General features: G+C 37.4%; 1 protein-coding gene across 13 annotated transcripts in view; it reads right to left on the bottom strand.

Moving 5' to 3' along the window:
* Positions 1–26,981, bottom strand: part of SLC9A9 (solute carrier family 9 member A9) — a 658,568-nt gene that overhangs the window by 311,617 nt on the left and 319,970 nt on the right. The window lies entirely within an intron of this gene.

The raw sequence follows: 26,981 nt of genomic DNA, 5'->3' as shown, positions 1-26,981 counted from the left end.
TTAAACGTTCTGCTGACAACCATGTGAATGTGCTTGGAGGTGGAGCTTTCAGTCCCAGTTGAGTCTTCAGAGACTGCAGCTCTGGTCAACAGCTTAACTGCAAAGTCACAAGAGACCTCGAACCAGAACACCTAGCCTCAACAGCCCCTCAGGAATGGTGAGATGAATGTTTGCCATATTAAGCAGCAAAGCTGTGGGGCAATTTGCTCCCCAGCAATGGATAACTAACAGTCACTTAAGCTCTAACTTTGTTTCACATCAGATCATCAGGAAACAACTTTAAAGAGCTATTATAGTAGTGGCTTTATTTAGTTAGGGATTATTGCTCTACTTTTAGCTTTGGCAGAGGGCGGATCTGAGAAGGTCAATATGAAGAATAATTTTGTGTCTTTCATAAGACTGTAGTCAAGAACATTGTCCACTATGTCACCCTATGCCCTATTTCTCATGGAGTTCAATAACAAACAACACTGGCAGATGATCTGTGTGTTTTCTTTAGCTGGCTCGAAGAACTATAAACTGATGTACTTCCCTTTTCACTTTGTCGCCAGGAGGCTCTGAACAAAATTTAGTGCTAAATTAAGTAACTAAGTGGTGCCAGATACTCATTTTCTTGTTTCCTTTAAGGGACGTCTTTTCATCTTTTACTTATTATCCTTTTTGAAAGTAAATATTCCTTAGTCCCGTAAACTAACTCAACTCCTTTCTGGACATAATTAAGTCTAATTCAAGATACTGTGAGTTTGTTGAGTAACTCTTAGGTGCCAAGCAGGGTACCAGGCCCTAGAAATACAAAGATGAATAAGACAAGAAGTAAGGCTTGCTTTTACGAAGCTCAAAATCTAGTACTGAACAGCTATGTGGAGAACCAGTCATAAAACCAAGTGACGGTCTTGCTCATCACAGAGTGAATGAAGCAGGATGAAAGTGTTAGCCAGAGAAAATGACTCCTGACTTGAGACAAAATCAAAACTGGGCCTGACGAAGAGGGAGAGGCTGGCGTTATGTTTCAGGGAAAATAAGAGTCATCTAGGATATGGTGAGGAGCTTAGTGCGGCTCAAGTGGGGGTGAAGTGGAGGTGGAAGTGTATGGGGTACAAATAAAAACAAGTAATATGCTTCTGAGTATCTGGGAACACAGTTTATATGGAAGAGGTTGTAACACAATAGAGCCTATTTTTTCCACATGAGTACTGACCAAATTAATAAATAGCTAACCTACCAGGAAATAATAAAGCTATTTCATAACAGTTTACAGCACCCCTACTTGGCTGTGATACTGCTGAATTCTTGCAAAACTAGAAAGAAGGAATAACTTAAAATTGGAAACATGTCCAATTCTTATTAATTACCCACAGATTCTATCAAGTTTCCAACAAGGGGCCCACTGGTTGAAACAAGAGTTAGAGAAAGTTCTGGAGGCTCTGCTTCCAAAGGAACCACGAAACCTCACAAAGATACAAATGCACAAATACGAAGCAAAAATGAACGATTTTCTGCTCTTTTCTGCTTGTCTGAATCACACTGGAACCCATTTTGTTTATATTTACTAAAATTAGTGTCTGTGTTTTCTTTACAGGACCTCGGATTACTCCCCCAAATAAATGTGCTTCCCTTGGAGTATGTCAAAAGAGCAGATCATCTTTCTGACCTTAGCGAGTTAAAGTGCCTACATACTAAAGCGAACTAACCAGATTAATCAGCCCTTTACATATTTATTAGCAGCTGAATGGTGATGTATTTTGTGGCACTCCACAAATTTTTTACTTCCTTAGACCAGAAGTTACAAACTCAGGTGCTTGCAAGGCCATACTTATAATGTAAAGGAACTAACTGTCTATGGAAACAGGGAGAGGGGTGAGAACTCCATCTTCCAGTACTGGCACAGGCATGCAGGAGGACCTGCATTTTTTTGGTTACTTTGTTTGTAAGAGACACTAAAAATCTTAACCGTTATATAAAATTGGCCAATTTTTAAATGTTGGAAACTAATACAAACTTTTAAACATTGTGTGGACTAAACAAAATGTGTCTGAAGATGGGATATGAGCAGTGGACCATGTGTTTGTAACTTCAGCCTTAGAAAATTATATTAGCAGGTATTATCTTTAGCACATATTAAAAAATTGTTCAGAAACCACTTTTAAGATTTGTATTTGTTTTCAATAACTTTATGACATCACTGAGTGCTGACAGGAGTACAGAGCAGTGTTAAGGAAGTTAAGTGTCCTCAGAAAGTCATTAATAGGGGGTTCATGCAACCAGTAGAACTAAACTAATGTAGAGTTTCTTCCCGTATTAGTGTATATAGACTTAAACGTGAATTATAACAACTTTTTGAACTCATAGCTGAATGTGAAATACAGAAGTAGAAATCCCTAGGAGTAAGAAACAAAAGGAAAACTGAAGGCAAGAATCAGCTCCACTTGATGCTACTAAAAAAAACAAAACCTTCACAAAAGACAAGTTTGTGTGCTTTCTTTAACCGACTTGGAGGACAATTTAAATCAATATCCTTCACTTTTCATTCTAACTTGGTTTAACAAAAAAATTTGAAAATATATACATAGTGTAAAAAGAGAAATCACTATGAGGGAGAGGCAGAAAACTAAAAAATTAAAAAAGGGAGAACTAGAACCATAAGAAATAGAAATAGGGCTTCCCTGGTGGCGCAGTGGTTGAGAGTCCGCCTGCCGATGCAGGGGACACGGGTTCGTGCCCCTGGCCGGGAAGATCCCGCATGCCGCGGAGCGGCTGGGTCCGTGAGCCATGGCCGCTGAGCCTGCGTGACCGGAGCCTGTGCTCCGCAACGGGAGAGGCCACAACAGTGAGAGGCCCGCGTACCGCAAAAAAAAAAAAAAAAAAAAAAAAGAAATAGAAATAGCACAGTCTGAAAAACCCTCCAAAATAGTTACATTTAAAACGATTAATGGTAAGTTAAATATAAAACATAATGAAAGAACATAGCCAAATTTAAAAAGAAACAGACCAAAATCTAGAAAGTAAACTGACAATGAAATTAAAAACTCAGTTGGCACAGCTCAAAAGAGAGTTAGAGAACAAGATCTGAGGAAATCACTCAAGTAACATAAAGAGAGAAAAAATTTAAAAAAATAAGACACATGGAGAATAAATTGAAAAGATCCAATATATATCTAATAGCAGTTTCAGATGAAAGAAAAGAGATGAGGGAGAGACAATATTCTAGGAGAATTTTTATATAATTGAATAATCATTATTCTGAGTGGAATAAAGTAAAATTAATGCATACTTAGACTTGCTGCAGTGAAACTGCACAATTACAGTATATAAGGAGAAAACCAAAAATCAACCAGACAGAAAAGATAGATTCGTTTTAAAAAGATAACGCTTATAGAGCATATTGTTAATCAATACCAAAAAAGTCCAAAATACAATTTTCTAACATGTCTAAAGTTCTGAGGGAAAATATTTGTCAACTTTGAATTCTATAACTGGATAAACTATATTTCAAAAATGAGGACAAAATAAAGAAAATTTTAAGCCAAAGACTAATAATTTACTGCTAAATTACCATTACTGAGATAATCTGCTAATCTAACATCTTTAGTAAAAGAATCATTATAGAAGAAGCTTCAGAAAGAAGAAAACTGGACACAGAAGAAAGAGTAGGTTCATGAAGCAATGTTAATTAAAGAAACTATTAAACATGAAGATGAACCAAAATAAGCATTAATTGTAACAACAATAATTATTATTGAATGGTTAAAAATGAGGTGGAATTAAAATACTAGCCAATTAATAACACGAATGATGGGAGAAGCAAGAAGAGTTAAGGCATTTTAATTTCTTTGTATTATCCAGGATGATGCTAGAGATATTTATTTATTTCAGACTTTGTTAATTATGAATGCTATGTGAATTATATATTTAAAATTTAAGGATAATGACTAAGGTAACAAAAAGAACTGAAATGAATCACTCCACAGTAGTGTAACAACGACAATATAAAAGGGACATAGAGCAGTCAATATTCCAAATGAAAAAGCAAAGGAGAAAAGAAGAGACATAGAAAAGCATTTACATTGAAAGCACAAAGTAAGGTATGTGTATGCACACACGTGTGTGTGTGATCAGAGATGAAAATGACATGATCTATCGTCCTATTTCACTATTTAAAGATATATTTTATATGTATTCAATAATAATATATAGTATACTATATATAATATAGTATGTAATATATGTATTATATATTACATCTTTATGTACTCTATATGTATTATATATACAATTATCACATGAGTACAAAGATATATATTATATATATATATATATACATACAAGGATTTCATTTTTGAAATAGTGAAAATATGGCAACAACTTAAAGGTCCATCGATAGGAAAATACTCAAATAAATGTTGATATATTTATATAATGAACTATTACTCAGTAGTTAACATGAATGGATTATATCTAGAATTACCTATATCGATAAGCTGAAAAAAAACAGGACGGCAAATGGAAAAAGCAACTTTTAAAAAAATAACCTAGCAGACATCATGACTACTTAAAAGTTAATAGCTCCCCTTTTTCCCAGTGACTTTCTCTACTAAGAAAGCTGCTGCAAAGCTAAAAATATTCAATACTTTGCCCTCTCTTGTAGCGAAGGGTGTATCAGTTCTAGCAAATGAGATGTAGTGAAATTCTCTGGGTGTCTTTTCCTCCCCAAATAAAATGACAAAACTTAACAAGGAAAAGACTGTTGCCTTCCCTCTTTGTCCTCCCTGGAATGTGAAGTCCTGAGGTTTCGTAGCCAACTCACCAGCAGGTGAAGAGTTACCCACTGCGACAGTGGGGCAGGATGACAGATAACATCACTATCATCTCAGATGACATCACTGAGCCACTGGATCACCACAGGACCACCTTTCCTTAGACTTCTTGTTTTGTGAGACAAATAATACTCAATTATTTACTACCTTATAGTGTATTTTTCTGTCACTTGCAGCTGAATGCAATCTAATTGAAATAAATAAGTATAATACCATTTATGTAAATTTTTACATACAATTTACAGAAATGTTATATGTTGTATACAGATACATACAGACATAGGGCATAATAAAAAATGGTCGGGAAGGGTAAACACTGACTTTAGGGTAGTGGTTACCTTCGGGGAGAAGGGAGCTGGGGGAAGGGAGAGAATAGGAAGGAACAGGACTACAATAGTAGCTGTATTTTTATTCCTTTAAAAAGAGTTCTAAGGTAATATCAATCTTTTGAAAAAAAATCTGAGTAACGCGTATATTTTTTTTCTGTATACTTTTACATAGTTGAATCATTTTAAACATTTTCTCTAAAACAAAAGAAATGTGAAATCATGTAAACTCTCTGGTTATCTATGCTGGAACATGGTTTGTTGTATCCCTTGTAGGTGGTGATCTATAACTCCATTATCTGACCTATTTCCACACTCCAGGGAGTTAAAGCAGGGGAGAAGATAAGTCTATTCTCAGTCTGTTCCAGGTACAGATCTGCTACAACTGTAGCAAATGACCTAAGAGAACAGGTGTCTGGGAAACTTTTATGTTGCAACAGAGTAAGCAAATAAAAATTGTGGAGAGAGTGTTCTAAGAAGCAAGCAAGAAAGCATGATGATTGGCAGCTGGAGTTGGTGTAGGCAAAAATATGGGATGATGACAAGCCTGAAGAAATCCCAGCTCGTGGGCCAATTTGTTACAGGGCAAGCCAGCCTAGAATCAATATTTTTTCAATTACATTTAAAAACTGTTTCACAATCTAGTATTTGGACAGCAAGCTAGCAATGTTGTAGTTATTAATTTTTAACAAAATTTTAGCTATACAAGATATGTATTCTCATGGGAAAAAAACTGAAAAAAAAATTCAAAGAGTGCAGAGGGTATAAAATGAAAAGTGAAAGACTTTTCCTTCCTCTCCAGGCCCCAATTCCCACTCCCAGAAGTACTATTAATATTTCTTCTGTTTCTAAAACTTTTATGTATGGATTAGCAATATATACCCTCTCTTATTTTTAGAAAAAATATGAGAAAATACCACATGTATTATTCAATAAATTGCTTTTTAACTTAAGTGATATATTGGATATCTTCCAAATCAGCTCACATATAATGATTTCATTCTTTTGAACAGTTGCAAATATTGTATGAAGTGATCACGTTTATTAAACTAATTCCATATTGGTGGACAATTAGGTTGTTTTTAATTTTTTGTTTTTATAAACAATGTTTATAATGCAATGCAATAAACATCCTGTTATTCATCTTTTCCCTACAGATATGAGCAGCCACTTTTATCATATCTAAAATTCCCACATGTGTTTGTTTGGATTTTTTCTAACTCTAGTCTTCCATTAAGGCTGCCAGCCTTTTCCTTCACAGCACCAAACTTTGATGGCTATAGCCTCACAATACATTTTAGGATCTGGTAGATCATGTACCTCAGCATTACTCAGGACTTTCAGAATTTTCCTTGAATGTTTATTTTTCCAGATAAACTTTAGCATCATTTTGTTAAGTTTAAAATATCCAATCTGGGGCTTCCCTGGTGGTGCAGTGGTTGAGAATATGCCTGCCAATGCAGGGGACACGGGTTCGAGCCCTGGTCTGGGAAGATCCCACATGCTGCGGAGCAACTGGGCCCGTGAGCCACAGCTACTGAGCCTGCGCGTCTGGAGCCTGTGTTCCGCAACAAGAGAGGCAGCGACAGTGAGAAGCCCGCGCACCGCAATGAAGAGTGGCCCCTGCTCGCCGCAACTAGAGAAAGCCCTCGCACAGAAACGAAGACCCAACACAGCCAAAATGAATAAATAAATAAATAAATAAATTTATTAAAAAAAAAAATCCAATCTGTTTCTCTGAGCTGTCAGTCATTATTGTGCACTCCATCTCCAGAGGATTTACTTAAGAAATTGAGGCTGGGAGGGTCTGGACTGGGGACAGCAGGCACAGGGGAGGAAGACTGGGATACAGAACTGAATAGAGGTGGGTTAAATAAGAGTCCATACCATAAACTGTGAGAACCCCTAGATCCTTTTCCATGCAGTACTCTCAGCATGTTGGTAATCTACTTACACCTCCCATTAGAAGGACTATTTGTAGACGCTGACTGGTTCACAGGTACTTAGATTTGGAGGTGCCCCCAAATAAAGGCCAGGTTCCCCAATTACCCTACAATGAGGCTCACCAGTTGACAGTCAAGACTTGCCCCTAGCCCACATCCTGTGCCTTCTTAGGCTTTTTCTCCCCACTTTACTCTTAAATATAGATATTCAGCCAAGCCTCTCCAGAGAGATGAGAAAAACTGAGAACAAAATTGAAAAGACAGGAAAAAAAAAAAAAAAGAATTTTCAGAAAACAGACACAACTTAAGGTACTGAAAAAAATCTTCCAAAACCTATTATCAGTATTTTGAGGCAAGAGAAAATATTGCATTCATGAAGCAAGAATAGGACTCTAGAAAAAGAAGCAATCAGAAAACAAGAAAGGACTTTTAGAAAGAAAAATACAAGGACTGAAATGAAAATCTCAAAACTGGAACATAAAGTTGAGTAAATCTCTTCGAAAATGTTTATATTAATAGATAGATGTTTAGCTAGATATGATAAAGAATTGAAAAGTACAAGAGAAAAGATGAGAAAATGAGATGATCAGGTCAACATTACAAAATGGGCTCCATAAAAAGAAAGGAGAGAGAAAAGATGAAATTATGAGAGAAAATGTATGAGAAAATTTCCCAGACTGCAGAGTATGTTTCTAAATTGTAGGGCTCACCAAATATGAAGCGCAATGAATGGAAAAGAGCACTATACTCAGATACATTATTGTGGTATTTCAAATAAAAGGAATAAAGAGAATGTTTAAGTAATTCTTTGAGAGCCAAAAGAAAGAGCACAAACGAGTGGGTGGAAGTCACACAGTAGTGGATTTCTGAAAGCAGCAGTTGGAAGACAATGAAACATGTCTTGAAAATTTTGAAGTAATATGACTTCTAACCTAAAATTCCATAGTCAGCCAAAGAATCATCCCAAGCATGAGAGAGGAATACAGTTGAAACTGGGTATCTGCAAGGGATTGGTTTCAGGACCCGCTGTGGATACCAAAACCTACGGAAGCTCAAGTCCCCCACATAAAATGGATAGTATTTGTATAATAACTGTTTATTTTATTTATTTTTAACATCTTTATTGGAGGATAATTGCTTTACAATGTTGTTTAGTTTCTGACGTATAACAAAGTGAATCAGCTATACGTATACTTATATCCCCATATCCCCTCCCTCTTGCATCTCCCTCTCACCTTCCCTATCCCACCCCATAACTGTATATTTTAAATCATCTCTAGATTGCTTATGATACTTAATACAATGTAAATGTGATGTAAATAGTTGCCAGCTTGCAGCAAATTCAAATTTTGCTTTTTGGACCTTTTCGAAAGTTTCTTTTCCCCAAATATTTTCCATCTGCAGATGTGAAATCCGTGGATGTGGAGGGCCAACTGTAAAGCCATGTTTACTATGCAGTGATGCAATATCTCAGAATAATTGCTTTTTATGTTCCCTTTGCAGAAGCATACTGAAGGATATGCTCCATGAAAATATAAGGGAAAGATGAAATAGAGCAAGGATGTGAAAATATGAGAAGAGATAAGTTATTGAAGGGAGTAAATGCCAAGAGAGAAATGGAGGTGAGGACAGAGACTTAAGCCTCATAAACTTGGGACCAGGAGAAAGATGCAGTTAAGACAAAACAAAAGGTGGTTTAGAGAAAGACAGATGGAAAGCTAGGTTAGTTCAGAGTTGAGAATGGATGGAAGTGGAGAGAGTCCTAAAAACTAGGTGGTTAAACAGTTTTTGAGGCTTCAGAGAAGAAGTCTGAATTCTTGGAAAGCACAGTTTGAATAGGTACTAAAGGAATGGAGAAGCAGGTTTGTTGAGTCAATGGGATGGAAGTCAGTTTACAGGGGTTAAGGAGGGATATGAGAAAGTAGAGTAGAACAATTCATTTACTAGATTGGTGATGCAAGGAAGAAGAAAAATATATTCGTAGTAAAAATAGTAGAGACAAGCAAAAGTACTATTTAAGGAGGGGAAAATAATGGCATAGCTGAAAGAAAAAAATAAAGGAGATGATACAGAAGCAGAGCTACAGCAAAACAGAGGAAGAGATGAGCTAAGAAACAAAGTCTTAAAAGGGACACAAAGAGATGAGAATCCAAGTGAAGTCAGTCACTCTAACAAGAAGGAGAGTTTATCTGAGACACATGAAAAGATTAAGAAGGTAAAGGCAGGAACGATGATATGTTAAGGTCTGGTTGACTGTGTAAAAGTTAATTTATACGCAGTGACTTGGGTATTACTATAAATCAATGCCTGAAGGAGAAACTCAGCAGGAGGGTAAAAGAATCAGAGGTTTAAGGAGCAAGGAATAGATCTGAAACGTTAAATGGCAGAACACTTGGGGCTCAGGAAGAACCACTCTCCTCATGAGAGACAGCCTTGCAGCAAAAAACTTTAATGGGAACCAATAAAGGGACTTGGTGATAGGAAATAACTAGTTCACGAGAAATTTGTTATACAAGATAATTTAGTCAAAAGAATGAATTGCTGAAAATAACTATCAAAAACACTTTTTTTCCCCCACAAATAGGTAACTTGGGTGCTCCTTCAGTTTTATTTATAATGTTTCACTGTGAAATATTTTTGTCAATTTCCAGAATATTTTTTCCTTTTTCCTTTCTTAAGTTTTCAATATCTATTTCTATAATTATTACTGTACTTATTTGTAATAGTAAAAATTTACCAAAAGACACACACTCACAAATAAAACTAATATCCAACAATAGATGATTGGTTAAATGTTCTCAAACACTAAGTATGGTATGAGATAATTTCTGAATAAGGTATATATGTATATGTTATTCATATGTATGAGCAAAGAAATGGTATATCTATAATAGTGGTTGTCTCTAGGTTGGATCATGGTGGGGTTTCTGATGTACGTCTTTTTGCTTGTCTGCAATTTATGATTTTCTTCTGTAGTGCCTAAATTACTTTTATTTATAGGTGAAAAGAAAAACACAGAAAAGGACAAATACTAAAATTTTTCAGACTTAGGCCTTTTAGATATTTTTCTTTAATTTATAAAGTTTGAGTTAATTCTTAGTCAAGTGTGTCTACTCAGCTGTTAGGCCTGTTCTGTGGTCTCCTCATATACTGCCTCATGACCTTTATACAAAAAGTCACAAAGTCTTGATATAGTGAAGGGAAACATTCACTTTTTTACCCTCAATCCGTTAAAAATTTTTCCAAACAATTATGGCGGGTGTAACCCCCAACTGTTGAGTATTTAGGTTTTTTCAACTTATCAATAATACATTTTTTTGAACATTTAGTTCCCCTTGTATTCTGGGGGATACAGGGGTGGGGTGGGGAGACTTGGAGGAAACAGTAAAAAATCAAAAAGAGATGATCAGAGGAGAACAAAGCATTTTTTTTTAATAAATTTATTTTATTTATTTTTATTTTTGGCTGCGTTGGGTCTTCGTTGCGGTGCGCGGGCTTTTCATTGCAGTGGCTTCTCTTATTGCAGAGCACAGCGCGCGGGCTTCAGTAGTTGTGGCGCACGGGCTTAGTTGCTCTGCAGCATGTGGGATCTGCCCGGGCCAGGGCTCGAACCCGTGTCGCCTGCATTGGCAGGCGGATTCTTAACCACTGCGCCACCAGGGAAGCCCCAAACAAAGCATTTTAAAAGTGATCTGGGGCACTTCAAAAATCGAAATGTTACATGAAAAAAAAAACCAGAATGGAATCGATTTATGGAAAAAAAATATTGTATTGATAGATCAATTTGTTTGCAGCCAGTTGGTCTTTAAAGTTGTTTTAAATTGGATCCTGTCCTGCAAGATGACTAGGAAGTGTTCTAGGGCCTGGGAGCGTGAGTGAAAAATACAGAGTGGGTTGACTCAGAGTGGATCTTGGTTGGAAAAAATCAAGAGGTTAAAGACAACGATATTATAGAGGTCGATGTGAAGCAATTGGAGATTAAAGCAGGGGATACTTTTAAGTCAAAGCTTTAGGTCAATCGTCAATGTTCGAAGCATTCAAAAGACAGATAATGAGTGCCAGACTTCACCCAAGGCTGGATCCCAACCTGCCCCACGTGGGGTACGTCATTGCAGAGTTGCATTGGCCCTGTCTCCGTGCACAAGACAGTGATTACCATTGACAGAGCAAGCTTGAAGAGAGGTAGGTATCACAATATATAGCAGCACAGCAGTTAAACTTTGCATTTTTGGCCTGTTTCAAAGTCTCAAACCCTGAACCCATGTGAATTTGCATGAGCGCAGCCCAGTTAAATGAAATATTGTCTGCAAGGTGGAAGCAAATCCTATGCAATCCTATTGCCTTCAGACAGTCTGTCTCACTCATGGGCTACTCTTACATAAATGAGCAAGGATCTGGCTTGGCTTGCAATCACACTGACCTTCAGGGCGGTGCCCTTGTGCTCTGACAGGTTGGCAAGAGGAACGTTGTTAGGATGCCAGACCACCAGTATGCAAGCCGATTGAATACAGAGGTAAATAATTTCTTCCCTGAGGTGATTTCAAGGTTCTCCGACAGAACTGTCTGTTTATCAAACCTCCATTTCATAGTATTCTTTTGTTTATAGAAAAACAGACCAAAATACCTGCAACTGTCCTGAGCAGATTTTAAATGACATGCCGGGGAATTCCCAGCTAATTTGCACCAAGTTACATTTTCATACATCCCTGAGGGCAAACTCTGTGACACCTCGCACTGAAATGTTCCAGCTGACACTTAGAGAGGATGACTGTGATTTCAGTTTGAATATTACATGTAAACAAAAGGAATTACCTCAATAGCAACTTACTTAAAGAACTGCCTTAGAAACCTGAAGCACTTTAAGAAAGCTAAATCAAACCAATATGGATTTTTTTTTCCTAATGTAGAAAAAAAGAAAAAAAACTAACACAGCAGGGGCTGAAATATGTGACAAACAATTTGGAAACAGCTGTGCGGATTGCAATAGTCTCCCAATAATATACTACTTGTATTTTCTTCTCAGTTTGATTCCTTGACTCCTGGAAGTACTGAAAAGTTAACAAAACATTTTCTTATGGCAAGGTGTTTTACTGTGATCAATTACCTTTCCTTCTGTGTGCTGTGCTGTCCTTAGTCACATGATTAATGTCTAAGGGGGCAGAGGGGCGGGGCCCCAAGGTATGCTTGTTTTTTTTCTTTCTTTTCAAAAAACATCTTAAAATTGAAAAGTGTGTAAAAAGAATTCCAAATGTCAATAGCAAATGATTAATCTTCTGGCAGTTATGGATAATAACTTACCAAAAAGAAAATTAAGCATGGAATCATAAAGAATTTGTGAAACTTTCTGTAATTTTAATATGTTTGAAGACTTGGCAACCAGTCTTCAGAATATATCAAAACCTCTCAAAGTTTGCAATTAAATCTTATGGCCACAAAATCTTCCACAAATATATTTATTAAGTGCTACTAGCTAGCATTAAGTTGTAGTAAACCTAGTATTTCTGGTGATTTTATGTACATTTTTTTACATGCCATCTGGAATTTGTTTTCATGTAAAGTATGACAGTAGAGTTATAATCTTTTCCTCTTGTCTTTTTATAATTAGCCAGCAAAATGTCCCACCTTCATCTTCTTTTTCATTTTTCACTGAATTGTAATGTTACTTTAAACATAAAACAAGTGTGCATACATGTCCACAGACACACCTCTGTTTATTTCTGAGTGTTCTATTTTTTTTATTTGACTTGTCTATTCCTGTACTGGTACCATATTGCAATAATTATATCATTCCATTAGGCTTTCTTTTTCAGGATTGCTTGAGACATTACTGTAATTCATTTATTCTCCTATACAAAATTTAAATAATTTTATCCAGTTTTAGTAGAAGTGGTCATGTTACTTTTGGGAATTGCATTACATTTTAAAACTAATTTGGGGAGAATTAACATTTTTAATAATGAGTTTCTTATGCAATAGTATATCTTTCCCCTCTTCAAATTTTATAATTCTCCTCCTACAGTTTCTGAGCATTACCTCTGCTTGTGTTTTCCATCGCCCATCTGCTCCAGAGCAGCACCCAATAGCTTGAATGAGTCTGGGTTATTCCACTGTTTGCTTTGGGGGAGTCTTCAGCGAGTCATGTGATGAGTATGTCATTTCTGAGGAATAACACTATAGTTTCCTAGGCTCAGTTTCTCTCTAAAAAAAGTCGTTCTACTCATTTGTGGTATGCTTGTATCAGTTTCTGATCCCCTTTCCCCCTCCCTCCACTCTTGCTACGTATCATTTGGTAAGCTGTACATTTAGTTCTTTGATCAGTCTTTCTGGCTCTCAATCATTTCTAACTCTCCTTTCTAATGAACCACAAAACTTATTCAGAGACACCTCTAGCTTGGGAGAAAACAGACTACGCAGAGCTCTCTCTCTTCTGATTCCAGGCACTTTAATTCACAGTCCTCCAACAGACAATGAGAGTACATCTTACTGATTGCCTAATAAAACCAGAAGAAATTGCTCTCTCAATGTGCTATAATTGGATCATGTCTTTGCTCACGTGGCATTCAATAGGGATCCAGGACAATTTAAGGCTTTTGGGTTTTTTGGGGTTTTTTTTGGTTTCTTTATTAGCATAAGAAAGATATAAACCATGGTTAGGACATTGAAAACTTTCCACTCCCATGATGGGTGGTGGAACTATCAATTCAGATTCTACATTCATGGGATCTTTTTATGTGTCAGATGGGGTACTTGTTCCCTCAGATACTATCTGGCTTTATGACAATCTCAGTTTTTCAAAAGGTAGCTGTAAACCCAGACATTTGAAATAAAAAATAATAGGTTACGAAAGCTTAAGTCCATGTATTAAAATGATCACAGGAGATAAGTCAGAGCCAATAGTAATAGTAAAATAAATGTAGCAGGCATCACTTGTTGAGTTTTTATTATGTATTAGATGCTGTAAATAATTTATCATCATTGTTACAACAACTGCATGAGATATGTAAAATTAGCCCCATTCTATAGATGAGGAAAACATCTCAGAGAGATTAGGTACCTTCCCCAAGGCTGTACATTGTGAGTGAAAGAAGGAAGAATTGAATCTTCATCTGACTAATGTTTGTGTTCTTTTCAGTACAGTATTTTGCTTCCATTCATCCTTACTATCTACACAATTCTAAGAAGTTTAGAGAAGTTGATTATCCGGTTTTATACTGTAAAACATATTAGAAATGGCAAATTGGAAAGAGTTTGAGACACTTTTGGAAGTACAAAAGATTACACTGTACAACAATGACAGAGTTAAGTTGCCACAGAGACCATATGGCATATAAACCTAAAATATTTATCATCTGACAATCTACAGGAAAAAGTTTGCAGAACCCTGGATTAGAGTAGATGGAAGCAGGGGAGCAGATTATTCATGGATGGCCTATGGGCTTCAATTGATTGCCATGTTTTATTTGGACTATACATTGTTCTTTTGTTTGTTTAAAAGAAAATATGAAATCTTTTCAACATTTAAAATTGAGATCACACATAAAAATATCCAGATTCCTAGCTACTCTTGAAAAATCAGAAGTTCTAACAATTTTGGATGTAATTTTCTGCATAGCAAGAATTAGAGCTGAGGGCTTCCCTGGTGGCATAGTGGTTGAGAGTCTGCCTGCCGATGCAGGGGACACGAGTTCGTGCCCCGGTCCGGGAGGATCCCACATGCCGCGGAGCGGCTGGGCCCGTGAGCCATGGCCGCTGAGCCTGTGCATCCGGAGCCTGTGCTCCGCAACAGGAGAGGCCACAACAGTGAGAGGCCCGCGTACCGCAAAAAAAAAAAAAAAAAAAAAAAAAAAGAATTAGAGCTGAGTAGGGGCAACTCCCTGCATGGGCATGAGCTCTCCATTTTCCCATTGTCCTTCCACTCCCAGCCTAATCCACTCGTCTATCTACCTCTGCCCTGCAGGAATCTAAGTGTACAAACTCCAAAAGAAGCTGGAGATAAAGGTAGTAGTGATTCAGTAAAGAGCTAGGAATGCCCTGTTGAAGAGTTTGAACTTGATCCTGAGGTGCCAGGGAGCCACTGAAAGGTTTGAAAGAGACAACTGACTTGAGGAGACTGGCCTTTAAAAGAACAATACTCTGATAGCACCATGAAGAATGAACTAATGGAAACAGTGACTGGAGGCAGTAAGACCAGTTAAGAAGCTTTTGAAGAAGTCCAGTAAAGAGTTGAGGGAGGCCTTAACTTGGTGTCAGAGGGAAAGTAAAGAGGCAATCGGTATTAGGAATATTTACAAGGCAACCAAGAGTACAGCTGGGACTGAGCTACAAAGAGGAGATATTAGATTGACAAAAGCCCACCACTGCTACTTGGACTAGAATGGTGTGGGGAAAAGCGTTAGCATTGACCATTTTTTGAACACCCACTTGGGGACTGTCAACAAACTCTTAAAGTCAATAAGGCGTAGGGCCTCCTTTGTATGGCTGACTGATCGACCTTGGGTCAAGACAGCTTATGTATCAGGAGCTTTGGGGATGACAGGCGTTGAGGTGGGGCAGAGAAACTCTTCAGAAGAGACTATAAAAAAAATATCTGGGGCCAGTGGCCTTCCATTATAGGTAGGTGTAGAATATTAGGGTAGTTGAAGGGAGAAATGGCTTTGTTGGGAGCCTTGGCGTCCAATGTACATCCTGGATTTGGAAAGTCTGGTAGATACAGATAGATATAGAGACCTCACAGGGGCTCAAAGATAATATCAAATCCACGTGCCTCTTTCTACTCCTTCCTAATTCTGCCTCCAAAACCAAGCATGGTTTCTGATGGTGGAAGAGCAGCTGCTTCAGGACCAACCTAGGACTATGAAAGGAGACTTACCATTCCTCTCAGCCTCCTTAGATGCACAGCAGACGAGTCACTTCTTGCCTGCTGGAAAGACCCTCACGAGCTTTCCAATAAGGATCTATTCCCACTTAACAGTAAGGAGAACTGAAATGCTACTTTCACTTGTGAATGGAGAGATAATCTCAAAACAGTTATTTATTTGAAGAAAAAACAAGTACTCAATAGCATTTTCTAAAGATTTTGACCAAATGGAGAATGAAAGATACAGAGGGTTTAAGCCGTTTCTCTGAGGAGAGAAGACATGGCAGTTTCCATGGAGCATCACATCAAAGGAACTCAAACCACAGCATCCTGAATTTTGAAAATAATGGTAGCTTCCCCAATCAAGTTCATCATTAACAGTGAACTGAATCTTACAGAAGAGAAAGGATTTTTCCTTAACAACCCACACACCTCTGTCGAATTCATTCAGAAGAGTAGCTGAGGCAATTTTCTAAGCCCTATATTTTACCAGTATTATAGAGAGGTGCTGAAGAAAGTCCACAAGGAGTAACTGGAAGACAAGGGGAAAAGCAAAGAGGTTGAAAAGGAAACCTAGAAAATGCTGTCACTGTAAAGATGACAGTTTCTGAAGCAAAATCTCAGACAATGCTCCCTGTTGGAGAGAACTTGTGATAACTGCTCTAAGCAGAGTAATTTTGTTTGTGTATGGAGAAAAAAGAAAGAAAACACATTTTGAAACAGTAACTGATATTTAGAAAGGAAACTTACTGGAAGCAAACTAGAACCATTATGCTTGTCTGATTAAAAATGGGATTTTCAAATTTGCAAAAATTTTCATTTTATACACAATACACACACATTTTCCATGCACAGCATTCAAATATTAAAATCTTTACAGAGCCTTTTATTTAGTGTCATGCATGTGTGTGACATTTTGCACTGCCCCAGATCAAAATTCATCTCGCGGTGCCATGCTGTGTCGATCCCGAGGAAAGGCACACAGATCCTCATTTTAACAGGGCAATAGCTTTGGGTAAGAGGAGAGACGAGTCCTCCTTAATCTCACTACCCTGCAGCTGACTCTGGAGGGCCACCCACATGGCCAGAGATCTGAGGAAGAACTGAGGTGAAGCACTTCTAAGAATGGCCTTTTCTTTCTCAGTATCTCAACAACTTCTGGACCCACTAAAAGAAGAGACCAAATAATAAATCCCACTTTCATGGTGTTTTACAGTCAACAGAAAGCCCATCTCATTAAGTTTTCATAAAAGTTGCTGTTGGTGACAACAATGCTGGTCCAATAGATTGAATAATTGTCCTGTATCATTAGGAGGTGGCAGATGTGGGGCTTCAACGCAGGCAGTGTTTGGGTTGTCACAGCTGTGCCTTGGCCATGGAATAGCAGCAAGAGTGGGGGAACCCCTCTTCCTTTCAGTGGCCCCTGTGTCTGGGAGTCATGACACGATACTTCAGTTCATTTTCAGGGAGGGTCCTTCTCTTGCAGGTCCTCTTTCTTTTGACATTTATTCTATAATATTTATAACACTTCAAATTGTACCAACTAACTATCTGTGCAGTGGCTCCATTACTAAGTTCTGCCACTTTCTAATTAAGGAGTTTTAGGCAAGTAGCTTAACATCCCTGAGCCTAGGTTTTTTTTAATCTATTAAATGGGGATAAGAAGTATCTATCACATAGCATTGTTGGGAGGATTAAGTGTAATGGTGTATGCAAATCACTTATGAATACATAACATGTACTAAACACTCAATAGATAAGAAAAAAATTCTTTTTATTTAGCAGGAAGCTGGTAATATGCAAGTTCAGTGGAGAACATTTACTTCCCCAGTTAAACTGTGAGCTGTCAGGAGGACCGGCCATTATTTATTTAATGTATCTGTATTTTATTTATTTTATTTAATGTAGTCTGTATTCTACCCTGGGGCTCTCCCTAAGAATATGTTAATCCTTCCTACACACTCTTAGGAAAACACTACTTTCTCACCTCTTAGAAGGAAGATGGTCTTGTTTAGAATGTGAGAGCCTAGGGGGCAGAAGCTATTTCCCTAAGGGACAGATGGATGGGGATGGAGAGATGGAAGGATAAAAGGGTAGAGAGAATAACGTAATAGCTCACTCTTTAATATTCATCGTTAGTTAGATGGAATATAGAGACCTATCTGAGTCACTTAAATTGATTATTTCTGTTAGAACAATCATTTTCTGAACTAAGTTATCTCCTGAACTATACTTTGGGATGTCAGAGTTACACCACATAAAATAAGAGGCATTTCATTAACAGTCATTTTGCAGATGACGTAAATCAGGCCCAAAGAGTATGTTCAAATATGTCTTTGAAATGTCGTAGTTAAACCACCTTATTTTCTTCAAGATTAATGCATTCAAAATTTCTTCTTGTGCAAAAACAAAAAAGTAAAATACATTTAAAAATTTAAAATGTAGCTTAGGGAATTCCCTGGTGGTCCAGTGATTAGGACACGCGCTTTCACTGCTGTGGACCTGGGTTCGAGCCCTGGTGGGGGAACTAAGATCCCACGAGCCGTGCGGTGCAGCCAAAACAAAACAAAACAAAACAAAATGTAGCTTAGTTAAGTATTTTTCTTTTGTTAAAAAGATTAAAACAGACACAAATACCAGCATCAGAGGAGCTTCAGTATCAGTGGTTTACTAATCAAAATCTCTTTTGGGTAAGTTCATGACCATTTCTGTTTCCTCTGGATCACCTGCACTTAGGCCACTTTTTTGGTGATGTCATCAAAAAGACAGGTAATATTCTTTTTTTTTTTTAACATCTTTATTGGGGTATAATTGCTTTACAATGGTGTGTTAGTTTCTGCTTTATAACAAAGTGAATCAGTTATACATATACATATGTTCCCATATGTCTTCCCTCTTGCGTCTCCCTGGTAATATTCTTTTAATGTAACTGACTGCAGTCACCATGTGGTGAGGGGAAGCACTAAGCAATAAACGGTCTGTCTACGCAACTCACCAATCAATTAATGAAAAATCATTTATTAAGTTTGATAGCTCATCTGATCTCCAGTCAACTCACTCAACAAATACGTATTAAGCATCTACTAGTGCAAGGAAGTGTGTTGAGTGATAATGACATGTTGGTAAGGAAAACAGACATGGTCCTTGCCCCCATGGAGTTTACATCATAGTAGGGGATAAGAGACAATAAATGAGTAAATAAATGAATATATAATTGCAAATCATGATAAGTGCTATGATCAGGGCACCATACTTAGGGTTGCCAGTATTAAACTTACATATACTGAAAGAAATTTTCATTGCTGATCTGAAGTCCAAATTTAACTGGGAGTCCTACATGTTCATTTGCTAAATCTGGCAACTCTACCAGTATAGAAAATAAATGTGTGTGTGTGCATGTGTGTGTGTGTGCACGCATGTGTGCGTCTGTCTGTGTGTGTGTGTGTGTGAGAGAGTCAGGGGAGAGATATATTAGGTAGGATAATCAAGAAAGCTCACTCTAGACACTCTATTTAAATTGAGACTGAACAGATGAAAAGGAGCCAGCCAGGAAAGGAATAGGGTGCCATATGGTGGGATGTTGTTGCAGGTATGGGTGGGGGGTACAGAATTCCAGACAAAAAGGGGTTCATAGGGGGTTCAAAGGGGTTCAAAGGCCCCGAGATGTTCATTCATTCAGCAAGTATTCACTGAGTGTCTATTATGAGCCAGGCCCTGTGCACTGGGGGTACAATGGTGAGCAGGACAGAAGCATTCTCTACTCTCATGGACCTACAAGTCTAAAGTACCAACTGAGGACGACAGGGCACAGCAGCAGTGAAATCATATTTAGCATGGGGATGGAAGAAAATTCAACTATACCATTTTTATTCCCTTAGCTGCTAATATGAGGCTCAATGAAAAAACAAAAATGTGTATTTGTTGAATTCAATAACCATTTATCCTGAACTTGGCCAGGGGAAAAAAAAAGAAATTGACAGACAACCTTTTGTTATCCTTTAGGATAACTGTCTTTGGGCTGCTCATCAATAAAATGCCTCAAAATTAATGAGAAGTAAAATGAACTCTCTAGAGAAAATTCATACTCGTTTAAATAACTCCCTAAACCAATCAACTCAAGTGGAGAAAAAAGGCAAAAGGCACAAAGACATGAACACAAAACAACCACTTGGTTGATCCAGTGTGCCTCAAGAATAGCAAAGATGCTCTGGATGCGAGAAAGGACCAAAAAAAAGATAAATTCTAGAAATGTAACCATCTGGAAAGTTCCAGGACAACCACAAATATCTTTTACTCCAGTGAATTGTGTTTTTGCTCTGAAGATCAGTTCATCTGGGGGAAAGGAGTGATTCTTGTGGGTAAGAGCACAGAGACATCCCTCTCATCATAGAAGCTAAGGCAAACTTTTTCTGCCTTGACAATTATCTGAGATTTTTCAGATAATATCCATTGTATTAATGGTAATGCAGTTCAGGAAAAATGATCAGAGATTAGCTTTCAAGCCATGAGTTGAGTTCACTATGTGAAAATCTAAGGGGAAGAAATAGAATCCGATTTAAGGCTCAATTTTTAATTTGCTTATCTGAGCAGATTAAAAAACGAATTCATATTCCAATGTATTTTATGAATATTACAGACCTTTGCTTAAAGTATATTTCTTTGGAAATGCTCTTACCTAGGTGTATTCATCAATTAATAGCCCAAAACAAAACAATCTGATAGGATGATTATGATATGATAATAATTCAGAGACTAGTTACGTCAAACTAACCTTAAATACGTAGGGTAGTCTATTTCTCCAGCCTGCTATTCTCTCTTGGAATCTCAATATCATATTCAGTCTATTTGCTATACCTCTTAGAGTCATATCAATTGCAAATTTGACAAGTCTGCAATCTGTCCTTCCATGTCAGTCACCGATAAAAATGTTAAACAGAATAAATCCCTCAATCGAGCCCTCTGCCAAGCTACTAGAAATACGGACTTTTATCGCTACTTAAATCAATACCCAATTATTTAATTTTGCTTCTTACTAACTCTAACTTCTCCATATTATTCCACAAGTTTCTGATGAGAGGCCAAGTGCCTTGCATAAATCCAGACGAAATTTAGTAGGGATTAAAAATAATCCCTGCATTTGGGTCAAAAATTCTAATGCACTTTTGAAAACATAGCAGCAAACTCGTTCGCAGTAGAGCAACTAGGATGATGAATGAAATCAGAACTATGTCGTATGTAGAACAGAAATAGGGATTTGCAGAGAAGACATTGAATTTTTTTTGATAGTTTTTTTTTTTTTTCTCTAACGTATAAATGGCTTTCATATGAAAAAGAAGGTGTTCGTCTTCATTGCTAAGGTGGCAAATTCAAACTTCCACAGAGGTCTGGCAGGCAATGTGAGTGAGGGAGGACAGCCTTACTCTTCCTTTTCCTCCTTTGATAGAGACAGAAGCACAAGAAATAATGCCTTTCCTCTAAACTCTCCTGTAAAAAGACACTGTGTAAACTCAATAGCCCATAGCAGAGGATCCCTGGGCTCAGTTTAGGGGCAACATGGAGTGGTGGGAACTGTGACTAACTGGGGTATTCTGCGCGGATTAAAAGCGGGGACAGCCGTTTCCTAATGTCAGCTAATTGTTGTCACGGGAGATGTTATCTATGCACTCCCAATATTAGTACAGCTAACAGCTTTTTCAAAAGTAATCAGAAATCTGGGTTTTTATGTTAATTCTCGTGATTTTTAAATCTGGGCAATAAATTCAGAGTTTAAAAAGAAGACACAAAACTTTGCCAGTCAACACTGGGGAAGCCCAACAAAACCAAGCTTCTAGTTACTATAGGATTCCCAGAGGTGAGACCAGGACCGATGATTTGCAGATACAGGGAATCAGGTAGGAGGTGAGTGGAGAGAAGCACTTGCTGCTCCCGGGAGTTGCCCTGCTTCCCCTCCAGATCACCAGCTCTGGGTGGAGTGACCTCCTGCTGGTCACGACCAAAGGCAGCCTTATCTGAAACTACACTGATTGAATTTTAATGCCCAGTCTCACTCTGAGAGGCTATGGTTCCAAATAAAACTTTCCCTGGGGGTTCAGAGAAAGGAATCTATGGCTGGAAGGTTCTTGATAGTGTTTGTTGGAGAGGTAGGATGTAATCTCAGCTTTGCAAAACAATAACCATTTGGACACAGAAGACTTGGGAGGGAATTCCTAACTGATAAAAGAGCAGGCACAAAAGAATTAAGGTAGAAATGAGGATAGCCTGAAACGCAGATGGCAATGAGAAGATTCTAATGGAAGTGGATTGCTTATGTCGCTTACACCTAGGGTCACAAACTAGCCCCCTCCAGCTAGGCTTGGCTATCACAATGCTTAAAATTAAAATTGAACCGAAAGTACTTTTGGAGGGCATGCATCCTCCACTTAGTCACTGGCCCCACCACTTTTTGTTGTCTTGTGTCCTGGACCATCACAAATTCGTATTACCTGCTTTGTTCACAAACTCCTTAGAGCTGTATTATCATTAATACAAAGGCAAATTTTTTTGATTTTATGTGAATATATTTTCCTGAGTCAAGTTCATGATGTATACATCCAATACGTCTTAAACATTCTTATATGGTTAGGAATTTGGAACTTCGAAAATGATCTAAATGAATTGGCCAAAGATTTCAACTTTCAATCAACTGTTCTGGCATCCGAGACACACACATTTCTAGGGTTTCACTCTTATAATTTAAAATCAGGTTTTTGCTGTCACACAAATACCCGTGGTTGTATAAGCCTTTTACAACCATCCTCCCATCCTCCCATTGGATTCTCACCAAATCCCTATTCATTCATTCATTCGACAGAGGCCTACTAACTACAGATGGCCAACTATTCTGCCAGTTGTAGGTGCTCAGAATGTAGCAATAAACACAACTTAAAACCTCTACTAAGTAAGCAGGTAAGGCACTTTTTTTCCCATTAAAAATGCATTTACTACAGAAGTAAAACAGAAATACGCCCTCTGTATTGAAGATTAAGGCAATGCAGAAGTGTACAGAGCAAAACGTGAAGCCACTCCCTTACGTTTATATGCATTTACATACAAATGTCATTTTTGCATAAATGCTATTATACAATATGCACTTTTCAGAAACATTGTTTTGTAACTAAAAATGTTGATTTTTCCATGTCTTCTACTTTTTATAGGTTCCAAAGTCTTCCCTAGTTTGTATGTAGTACTATATATATATATATATATATATATATATATTTAATCCTTATTGGAGAATAATTGCTTTACAATGTTGTGTTAGTTTCTGCTGTATAACAAAGTGAATCAGCTATACATATACATATATTCCCATGTCCTCTCCCTCTTGAGCCTCCCTCCCACCCTCCCTATCCCAGCCCTCTAGGTGGTCACAAAGCACCGACCTGATCTCCCTGTGCTATGCAGCTGCTTCCCACTAGCTATCTGTTTTACATTTGGTAGTGTATGCATGTCAATGCTGTATATAGTACAATATATTTAATCTCTTCCTTATCAAGAGACATTTTGGGCTGTTTACATGTTTGTTGTCGTTATACTGATGACTATATAGGTATCTTTGTCTGCATAAGGAAATATTTCTTGAGGTATATTACTAGAAGCAGCTTAACTGAGTACATTTAAAATGTTCAGTGATACTGACAAAAATGTGTATAAGAACACCTGATTCTCCTCATTCTTGCCAACACTGAACTGAATGTGACAAAACTCTTTAAATCTTGCTAATCAGATGGATGTAAAATGTCTCATTTGAATTTGTATTTTCTCCATTTGTAAATAAACATCATTTTACTTGGCTATATACGTGTGTGTGTGTGTGTGTATACACACATACAGAGATCTGCAAATTATTTTTTCATATTTTTATTCAACTTTGTATTGAAAATTTTTCATATTGATTTGTAGGTGTTCTTTGTGTATTTAAAATATTAAGACTGTAAAGATGTTGCAAATATTTTCTTCTAGTCTGTTATTTGTCTCCTATTTATGCTATTTACTTTTAAAAACTTGTGTATAAATTGGTTAATTTTTAATTTTACTGTTTTTAAGTTTTGAGTGGTTTTTTTTTTTTTTTGAGTGTTATTTAGGAAGACCATCAACATTCCAAAATTATAGAAATAGCTCCTGGTATTTTTATAGTTATTTCTTAACATTTTGTTCTGTAACCCCTCTAGAGTTTCTTTTTTAGGAATAATATGAATTAGGCATTTAACTTTGTCTCCCAAAGGAATAGCCCATTGACCCACACTATTTATTAAAACATCTAATCTGTTGCCTTTCTATTGGAAGAACAATTTGGCTCGGGTTTCACATTCTGTCCCTCAGAAGTAAAAATGTGCTGCCTTTCCATCTTCTGAAATTGAATGTCACTTGGGCCTTGGTCAAGTCCCAGGCCAACCTGATTATTCCTGCTTTTGTAAGTGACTTGGATTTTCTGCTTAGATGTCCTCATAATTCTTTCTTTAAACTTGAAATTCAATAACTTTGCCAGATTGTCTCATCGTGTTGATGATTCCAAATGAAATTTTCCTGGCATCTGGTGGGTCCTTTAAGTCTTTCCATCCACTTATTACATCATTTCAGGAGAATATTGTTTTATTATGTTTTAAAATAATTTCCATGTGCTTTCTTCTTCAAAGATACTCAACTATCTGCCGTCCACTTCTACCGTATTCCCTATAGTCATTACTATAACTTCGTTCTTTTCTACTTTGCTTCATGTTATTTCCTCAAATCTATCTTCTACGTCCCTAACAGTGCTTTCAGAGAAGTTCATTCTATTTTTGTTGCTTCTAAAGTCTTTTTTATCTCTTAAGTGATTTTATTTATCTCTCCAACTTTTCTCTTGAGCTCTGCTGGCACAGTTTTAATCTCCCTTGATTTTTTTATGTCTCTTCTGTGAAATCTTTAATGATATATCTATATCTATCTATATCTACACCTAGAGAGAGAGAGAGAAAATTCACGCTGTCCTTCATAATAATGGAGAATTCTTTGTCTAAACTTTTCTTTAATACTTTGGTAAATTTGTTTGGGGGATTGTGGGCTCTTCTTTGGCTTAAGTAAAAAAAAAATATTTTGCAGTTTTGATGAACATGTCCCACTCCCTCCTTTTTGATTATTACTCATCTTTAAAAGAGACTGGCTACTTATTAAATAATAGTATAGTGCAGGGATACAGGGAAATGGGTGGAATAGAGTTGAGTAAGCGGAAGCCAATTGCAGTTCTAATTTGGATTTTGTTCTGGTTATCTATCATTGCAAAACAAACCACGCCAGAACTTAGCGGTTTAAAACAACAATCAGTTGCTTCGTTTACAAATCTGCAAATTGGGCGGAGCTCAGCAGGTTCACCTCATTTCTGCTGCATGTGGTATCAGTGGGGCAGCTCTAAAGAGGTTGAAGGATCCGCTTCAAGGATGGACCACCCAAAGGTCTGGGAAGTCAGGCTGGCTGTCATTCTCTCCCCAGGTGTCATTCTCTCCCCAGAGAGGCTTGACTTCACAGTAAGGTCGCTGCGTTCCAACGGGGAGTGTCACAAGGAAGAGGAAGTGGAAGCTGCTAGTTTCTTAAGGCCTGGGCCTGGAAACTGGCACAGCATCCCTTCCTCTGCATTTTATAGATTTACGGGGACAAGGGGAGGGAACATAGACTTCACCTCCCCATGGGAGGACTGTCAAAGAATTTGGGAGTCATGTTTGAAAAACTGCCCCAAGTTGTCGGTCTCAAGCATTTGTTGCTAAATCTGTTTTCTTTCTTTTGGGAATACATCTTTTTGCAGTCCATGGCATTCAAATTGAGTGCCATAGAGAAAAGATCCATAAGTTACAGATAAAGTATGTTTTGGTTTGGAAATTTTTGCCTCCCTCCCTCCTGCCCGCCCCCATGCAAACAGCCTCCTGCAATGCCCTAGCTGGGAAACTAGAGTGTAGGTCAGCATGATTTCTACTCATCTTGGCATTTTGAAGGGTCAGATTATTTTCCTCCATTTCTTCCTTGGCCCATCCAGCCTGATCTTATCTGTGCTCTAAACAACGGAATGTTAGCTAGGCCTGTCAGTGATGTGATATGCTGTCAAATCTGAGAGGAATTGACCTGGCTCAGCATCTTTCCATCTCTTGTTCAAGATTTCACATTATTTGGCAGCAATACTTCAAACGTAAATATTTCATAGTTTGTGGTTTGGAGCTGTGACTGTTTCTATGTTTCATTTGCTATGAAAATTTCCTATTTTTCAATGTTTTTAATAATTTTAGTTTGTTTTGAGGGCGTCTAGTAGAATAAATATCTCATCCTCCTGTTTTAAGCAGAAGCTCCATGTGAACTTTAGAATCACCTTAAAAAAATCTGTTGGGATTTGAGGAGGCAGATTATTCTGAAGGTGCAGATTACTTGGGGGAAGGGCTGACTATTTTACAATATTGAATCTTCCCATCCTATTTCGTAGTAGGGCTCCTCATTTATTGAGATTGTCTTTTTTGTCCTTCGCTGAAGTTAAGACTTTGCTTCTCACATATCTTATAGGTTTATTATTTAGGGCTATTCTAATTATTTTAGATTTTAAAATGTTATCGTGAACAAAATAATTTTCCCATGACATTTTATCATCAGTTGTTACTGAAGTCTAGAAAAGCTATTGATTTTTGTGCATCAGTCTTCTGTCCAGCCAGATTTCTGAGCTCTCTAAATTTTTCCATTTGAGTCGGTTGTATTTTTAAGTAGACAATCATATCAGCTCATCTATTAAGTATTTAATTTTAATATTTTAAATTTGTATGATTTTACTTTTAAAATTTCAGCTTATCCCTGTCTTCAGGATATAGTCTTTTACCCCATCTCAGTAAATAATTATACATGTTTTGGGCTTCGGTTTTCTAGAGTTTTGTTTTCCCACGACACTGATCTTATTGCTTTCATAATCTATATCTTCAGTGCAATCTCACTTCTAAAATCCCAACAGATTTTTATATTTTAAATTGGGATAGATGTGTATACTGAGGCTGCA

The sequence above is a fragment of the Lagenorhynchus albirostris genome, chromosome 5, assembly GCF_949774975.1.
Source record: "Lagenorhynchus albirostris chromosome 5, mLagAlb1.1, whole genome shotgun sequence".
Lineage (NCBI taxonomy): Eukaryota > Metazoa > Chordata > Mammalia > Artiodactyla > Delphinidae > Lagenorhynchus > Lagenorhynchus albirostris.
The sequence above is the reverse complement of the archived record's forward strand: the minus strand, read 5'-3'. Positions and strand labels throughout refer to the sequence as shown.